At 38.6% G+C, this 7500-nt stretch overlaps 1 pseudogene; it reads left to right on the forward strand.

Moving 5' to 3' along the window:
* The first annotated feature begins 2334 nt into the window (after window positions 1-2334).
* The window catches only part of LOC138030348 (uncharacterized), an 11398-nt pseudogene continuing 6232 nt past the window's right edge, over window positions 2335-7500 (forward strand).

The following is a 7500-nucleotide window of genomic DNA, read 5'->3' on the forward strand; positions in this document are numbered from 1 at the left end:
ATCATTTGAAAGCGAGAAATAAGTTCTTTTCATGCCCGCATCCCACTCATTCGGCAACTTGGATAAGTCACTTCCCTGCCCTTAATTCTCATATTTTACAACACTAGTTACTTTTCCAAGAGCGAGGCAATAAAACAAAGAAAAGAAGTCTTAATTTTAAGAGAGGATCGCAAAAACGTTTTGAAACTAAGTATAAATTTGACTCCAATGCTACTTGATGTTTCCCTTTTACTTGGCGTTTGGTAATGGTCCATCTTTGAAAATATTTTTTTCAGCATTTTTCCTGCAGCTATGACACCACTTTGAGCTACTTTTTTACCTGGCTGGTAACTGTGATTTTTTCCAGCTTTGTTGATCATCTGGTAGAGCCTTGCTGGGATGAGGGTGGGGAGACATGAGAATCATGATCATGAAACATACAAAACATTCACCTGCATGTGTTTGGAAAATACTCATCTCACTTTTGCATGCATCGCACCAGCAAAAATCCAGCCTAAATTTTGCACTGTGTGTAAAGATACTGAGAGAGGAATGTAATCATACATCCAGCAAGATGAGAGGCATTCTGCTTCATATGATACTCTAAGATTTTATTCTGCACAACTGATCCAGTTTCACTACCCCATGATATACCCACAATGGCTCTATCTGGACCCACAATGACTCTATCCAATTCATTTTCAACAACAACAACAACAACAACAACAACTACTATGGTATGTGTTACCGCAAAACACAATATACAGTAACTCAAATATCTCTAATTTTATTGTTGTAAGTACCGTATATTCATTATGGACACTATTACAATTCTCAGAAATTAACATCAAAACCCATGCTCAGCAAGAGAAAGACTAGAATAACATACAGCTGTATTAATGAATAAAAAAAATTAAATTATATTTGCTTGGTCAAACATTGAATTAGAAGGGTGTGGCAAGTAAATAATTATTGTCCCTTTTCTAGACAATTTTGAAGAGCTGTTTGGAAATCATCTTGTATTAATCACTGACATGCTCGCATCTGTGATGTTTAATTTACAGTAATACTGTTGTCATCATGCAGGATCTCATGCAGGAAAAAAATTAGAGATGAAAAACAACCCTGGCTTTTTTTCATCACAAAACCAATAAAATATTCAACGCTGAACTCCTCATCACAATCTCTGAAAACAACCTTGAATGTTGCTTGCCATGCATGGTTTGACCAGATCAGCACACACAGCAGGAAGAGTTTTTAACTTCAGCACTGTAATCAGAATAAATGACATGTTTAAGAAACAAAAGGAAACTGGTCAAAGTTAAACAACAATATTATTAACACTTGCTCATTTTCATGTGAAGATGTCATTTGAGATACTTGAAAAAACATGGAAATTTGTGCCCTATTTCTAAAGTTCCATTTTTAAAAAAAACACTAAACAACTTAACTGACTCCCTTAGTAAGAGGTTTTGTCTAACAATGCAGATAAAAACAGTTGCTCACATCTTGAAAGTAATGACAGTCAAAATGACCGCCAGCCGGATATCAACACTTTCCACAAGATGTCTTCAGGTCAGACGACTGGGACAATGAAATCAACAGAAATCTAGAGATCAATAATTAAATTTAATCATACCACAAGCTAGTGTGACCTGCAAAGCAACACAGAGCTGGGAAAGAGAGAGCACCAACATCTACCAGACAAACCATTGCTCTTGCTGTGGACAACCAGGTCACAGAAGAATCCATGGCTCTCGTATCACATGTCAGAGGTTAAAACTTCTGTTGTGTCGAAGCCCTCAGCGATTTTAGAGGAATTGCCGTTGACCAAAATACGGTAAACGAAAAATGTTGTCAGTTTGAAATTTACAACTTTTAGGTCTTCAACGGTGTGACCGAAACACGAGCAAACATGGTTTGGCGAAGATAACTTTCATGGAAACGACATAAACAAATAAATATTTGATGCCTAAAATAAGCTTACCTCTTTTGACTTTCTTGTTGGAAACAACTCGGAACTACTGTTTAGTTGTTCTGTCGAGTCCATGTTGAGCGTGAGATCTTGATCATCAAAACGTCCAAAAGAACTTTTCCTTCACCACCGAGTAAACTCCAAAAACAAAGAGCTCAAAAGCTCGAATCTAATGAATCAAATGTGTTCGAAGCGGAGCATGCGCACTCATTTTGCCGCGGTGTCCCACTGCACGACTGCACGTCCCACTGCACCACTCGTGTTTCGCGCATGCGCAAACAATAGCCTTCCACTTTTTTTGCCTTTCGATAGAGAGTGACAATTTTCTCTCTCCAAAATATTATGTTTTAAACTGTATTGTTTCAATATAAACTTTTAAGATGGCTGAAGCATTCAAGGGAAAGCACGTTGTAATCTTTAGTGGGAGTTGCCTGTTTTTATCAAGTGAAAAACTTCAACAGGAAATGAACGAGGAAATTCGTGCACTGTCACAAAGCGGCAACTTTGAATTACATTTTACGTCGCATCAGAATCCTACGAGTGAAATGCTTGGAGCAATTCCTGAAGGGTAGGCTTATTACAGCCACTTCCGAGGTTTATGTTGGTACCTCCCCTTAGTCGATCTGCGCCACAAGAGCCTTGGGTAGCGTTTATACGAACGCGGTGTCATGACTTCGAAACCGCGTCAAAATCGATGCGGTTTGGAAGTCTTTACACGGAACCGTTTTCGCCAGAAAATCCAAGTCACGATGGTATAAGCGAGGCCAGCACTTCCTGCTAAATTCAGTATTTTGAAATCAACAAAGCAAATTTTGCGCCAAAATAGTAACCGTATCCCAATCGATGCGTTTTCGCTGTTTACACGACAGATGAAACCGCATGGTTTTGAAAACGCTCCAGTTTTGGCACCGGTTTCAAATCAACACGGTTTCGATAACAGTCTCGTTCAGCGTCGTGTAAACAGGTGTAACCACATCAAAATTGATGCGGTTACAAATGAAAACGCTGCCTTGGTCGAGGCCATCTAACTACAATCGTGGTCAAAAGTTGTTGTGAAAGTTGCGCGCATCACTTCACTTCACTTCTAATTCGATTAGTCTAACTATTGGCTGTACTATTTGGGAAATACCAAGCTCTTGTGGGCTCCCTCCCCCATATTCTAAGAAAAGTCACCATTTTTTTCATGGAAGATCCAACATTGATAACAGGGAGGGGAATTATCTCTAAGGTGATGCTACCTTCCCAACACTTTCGTCCATGATTGTAGTTCACCTAAATGGTAGAAGTGCTGTCGACGGGAAGGGAGCTGTTCAAGTATGCTTGCTGTAATGTAAAGTGCCTATGAAGTAAAAAAATCTCTTGCTTATTTTATAGACTTTGAAAATGATGAAGAATGGTTTTTTGTCTATTTTGGTATATTTTCTCTCGTTTCCAAGGTATAAAAGTTTTGTTAAAAAAATGATGACGTCATAAACTGTACACATGACTGTAATAAATCACAAAATTGAGAATATTTCCGAAAATATAAGCCATTTTCGAAATACGAGATATTTAGCTTGATACTTAGGCAGTGAGGACAAAAACAATAGAAACACGCTGTAATGAATGTGAAAAAATTTGCATATCATCCACTTCCCTTTGTCTTTGTCCTCTAAACCTCTCTTTCAAGCTGAATTTTAATTTATTGCAGGGATCCATATTTATCAAAGTTGTCAGCCGGGCAAGTACGTCTCATGGTATACTTGCCCAGACAAGTTTTAGGTTGCCCAGGGAAAAATGTGGAAGTATAGAAAATGGTCGATAAAATTACAAGTAACTTGAGCATTCATGTTTTATTTCACACTCTCATCAGAAATTACACTGTGGGAACCCGATTTACAGTGGTCCATATCTGCCACGGCAAAATGTACTTGAATGCAGCTTACAAAGTTATGATTCAAAGACCCAAAGTTTCAACGCTCCTGTCTAGTGTCTTCCTTTTATATGCTATCAAGATTTTGTGTTTTTCCTGTTTTCCTTTTTGCCGAAAGTGGCGAAACACCTTGTAACTAACACAACATTATCAGCTGAGACCACAAGTTACCCATTGCTCTTTGCTAAACCACTTGCCAACAACCATGTCGCTGGTGAGATACATGGAAATTGAGCCTGCAATCGTTTCATGGAAAATACCACGTGGTCAAAGATAGCACCTAAACTTGAGATTTCATTGCTGAGAAAAGCTGCACATTTATGTGACTCTTATTTTCTGGAAGTTTGCATTTAACAAAAAGCGATCAGAACTAAAGTACATTCTATACTACAGTATTACATTTGATGGCATTCATGAAAAGATATTTATTAAAACATCACTCGTCCAACAGACAACCTTTGCAGTTCTTATACTTGTCCGGGCGGGTTTTTAGTTGTCTGGGACGACTGGATGACTGTGAATGTGGATCCCTGATATCGAAAAAAGCGCATTGGATGGGTGTTGTTCAAACTTGGCACCAGTAATGTACATCAGATAAGGCACAATGTGAGACCCATTAAGATGTTGCCATGGCAATACTTTCATTTTTAGCTCCTCTCTGCAATGAATCAAATACAAGGCTGTGCTCTAACGGCACCCGGTTGCCTGAGGTGACTAACATTTGTCTTCCGGCGAGCAAGAAAAATTACCCGGTCACCCGGCTGTGCACTCTGGCTTATTGTATTTCTAGCAGATAAGGCTGCTGAAACTTTAATATGCTGGTGGTTACAGTTTACGAAACCTCTCAGAAAATGTTTATTCCTAGTACGAAACAATCGGTTCAAAGGCCGTTCCACTTGATTTCACATGTAACATAATCCGTGACTTTGTACGTGACGGCCGGTGGCCGCACGAATTTCCATAGCATTAAATTTGGAACGTGGAGTTTGGGATTTCCTGGTTATAATTTTAAAAAAGAGTTGTTAGTTCTGCTCTGACAGTGGCAAAGCTCGGCTGGCAAAGTAGTAGTAGTAGTAAACTCGTTTATTGAAAAAACATCATACATTGCAGTCGTCGGACTGAATTACGTACAATATAAAAACTACAATAAAAATGGCTATTTACCATTGTATTTAAAGATTATTTACATCGCGTGACTAATAATAAAAGAGTTCATAAAGCGATCGGTGCGACAAACTGGAGTATTAAAACGTCTCTTATTTCTCAAACGCCGAGCGTGGGAACTGGCCATAGGAGGTGCAATTTACTTTTGTGTGAACCCGTGAATCGCAGTTTATGCAAATTTAATATTTTTACGATTTTTCGCGCTGCGCCTTCTTGGCTAAAATGCATTTAGCTTATGGTTGTTTTTCCCCTGTATATGAAATAACAAAATAAAAAAGGGGAAAAATATCATGTTATTTATTGTTGTTTTAGAAACACAGCAATCCTGCGTTGTCTTTGGTTCATAACAAATCGCTGTGTGCCCTAAACAAATAACGCTGTGACTGGCACTCCGACTGAATCCACAAAAAGCTCATTCCACTAAACATTTTACTGATAATATAAGGAAAAAATAGTTTAGTTCTGTCCTGTAGCGATGATTTTCGTCCAGATCAAGATGACTTGCTCAAAACAAATTGCTAGCTTTTGAGCCGCGGTGGTTTTGTGGTTTCACGGCAGTTTTCACAAAAGCTCCACTGAAATCAAGCGGCATTGATTCACGTTTTGAAAATTTATTTTCAACCCAACTAACCAGTAGAAAGGTTAACCTGTATTAGACCCAAACGTTTTTACATAAACTTGCCTCAATTGATCTTTACTTTTTCAGTTTTAAACCTTAAAAACATCGGTGACATTAGGGCGGTTTATACGAGAGTAAATAGGCCGCGGCTTACTCTGGCTGCGGCTTACAAAAGACACGAACACCTCTTATAAATGGTACAAAATCTACATTCACAGCTTTCCCAAGCCGCGGTTTATCCTCGCCAGGGAATTTATACTCGCGTATTATGTACTTATTTTCTCTCGTATAAATGGCCCTATTGCCACCTTTCTCGTCTTTCTCAAGTATGGCATGAAAAATTTGACAGGTCTCGGGTTTTTCTTGCACTAGCGAGTTCGACAATCACCAGAGCAGTAGCAGCAATGTTTTGCTGAGAGAGAGATGGATGAAGATCTTGCTGCATTGTTCATCTCAGATAATTAAATAAATAAATAAATAAATAATTAATTAATTCGGGCGACCAACTTGGAGGGCTGGGCACCCCAGCTGAAATGCTTGGGAGCCCGAAGGGCTCCCTGAAATTTTCCTTAGGGCACAGCCTTGCAAAAATCTTGGATTTTGAACAGATAAGTACAAGCAGATGGTCAGACTTGAAAAGCGTGTGCTGCCCATAATGCTTCCCTTCTCTTAATAAGTATACCGAGAGTGAACATGTCTAATAACGACAATAAATGACAAAATCGATCCTGTGTGAAATTGACTTAGCAGCGAAAATAAAATGGTCGCCATGGCAACAGCAAATTCAAACATCATTCTGTGCCTTGCTTGACATAGATTACCGCTGCCTAGTTTAACAACACCCATGCAATGTTTTTGGAGATATTCTCAATTTTGTGATTTATTAGTCGTGTATGGTTTGTGACGTCATCAATTTTTGAACAAAAACTTTAATTTCTCTGGAACATGGGAAGATATTCCAAAATAGAAAACACCATTCTTCATCATTTTGAAAGGTTTTTAAAGGAAGCAAAGATATTTTTTACTTCATAGGCACTTTAACGACGGTTTGTGTGTGTAATAGGCCATTTCCGAGTTGCTATTCGTCTCTGGTTCAAAATGAGCCTTGGTGCTCAACCTTTTAAATGATAATGAGTTTGATTTCCATGAAAATACACCACTCTTTTCCGGATCCCCTCCATGCTCGTCCTTTACGTGGTAGCCGATTGTTGATCGCTTATGTTCCTCCACACGTTGATGTAGGTGTCGACTCGTGAAGCCGACATAGTCTGTATCACACAGACCACACTTGTAATAATAAACAACGTTTTGTTGGTTTACAAGTGGAGGTTTGTGTTCCTTCGGCTTGAAATTTCCTTTGATCTTTCTGCTTACATAAACAGGCTGGACGACGGCATTAATCTTTCGACTAAGATCGCTGAGTTGGTGTCTTACCACATTTGCCGATTTCTGGTCTTTGAACGGTAGCACAATTCTGATGGGGGCATCTTCGCAAACTTAAACCAAATCTGAACAAAGAGAGTGACTCGATACTCGCGAAGTTATTTACTTAGCGTTTCTTCATGCGGCAATTTTTTGTTCTTTTGTGTGTGTGTATTGTTTCTATGTAAATATTTTAGAGTTTTGGTCAGTATTTTATTAGCATTTTTGTAATCGGTTACATATATTTTAGCGCATTCAAAACTTTTACTGTTCAACTTGAAAATGACCATCGAACGGTCGAAACGTCGTTGTTTTTTAACGTTAACTTTTATAGTGAAATCCGTTTCAAAAAACTTGTTGATTCTGTATGTTTTATTTACCTTTTTCTCTAAAACCCTTGATCCTTTGGTCGCCAAAAATGGTCGCAAG

The sequence above is a fragment of the Montipora capricornis genome, chromosome 13, assembly GCF_036669925.1.
Source record: "Montipora capricornis isolate CH-2021 chromosome 13, ASM3666992v2, whole genome shotgun sequence".
NCBI lineage: Eukaryota > Metazoa > Cnidaria > Anthozoa > Scleractinia > Acroporidae > Montipora > Montipora capricornis.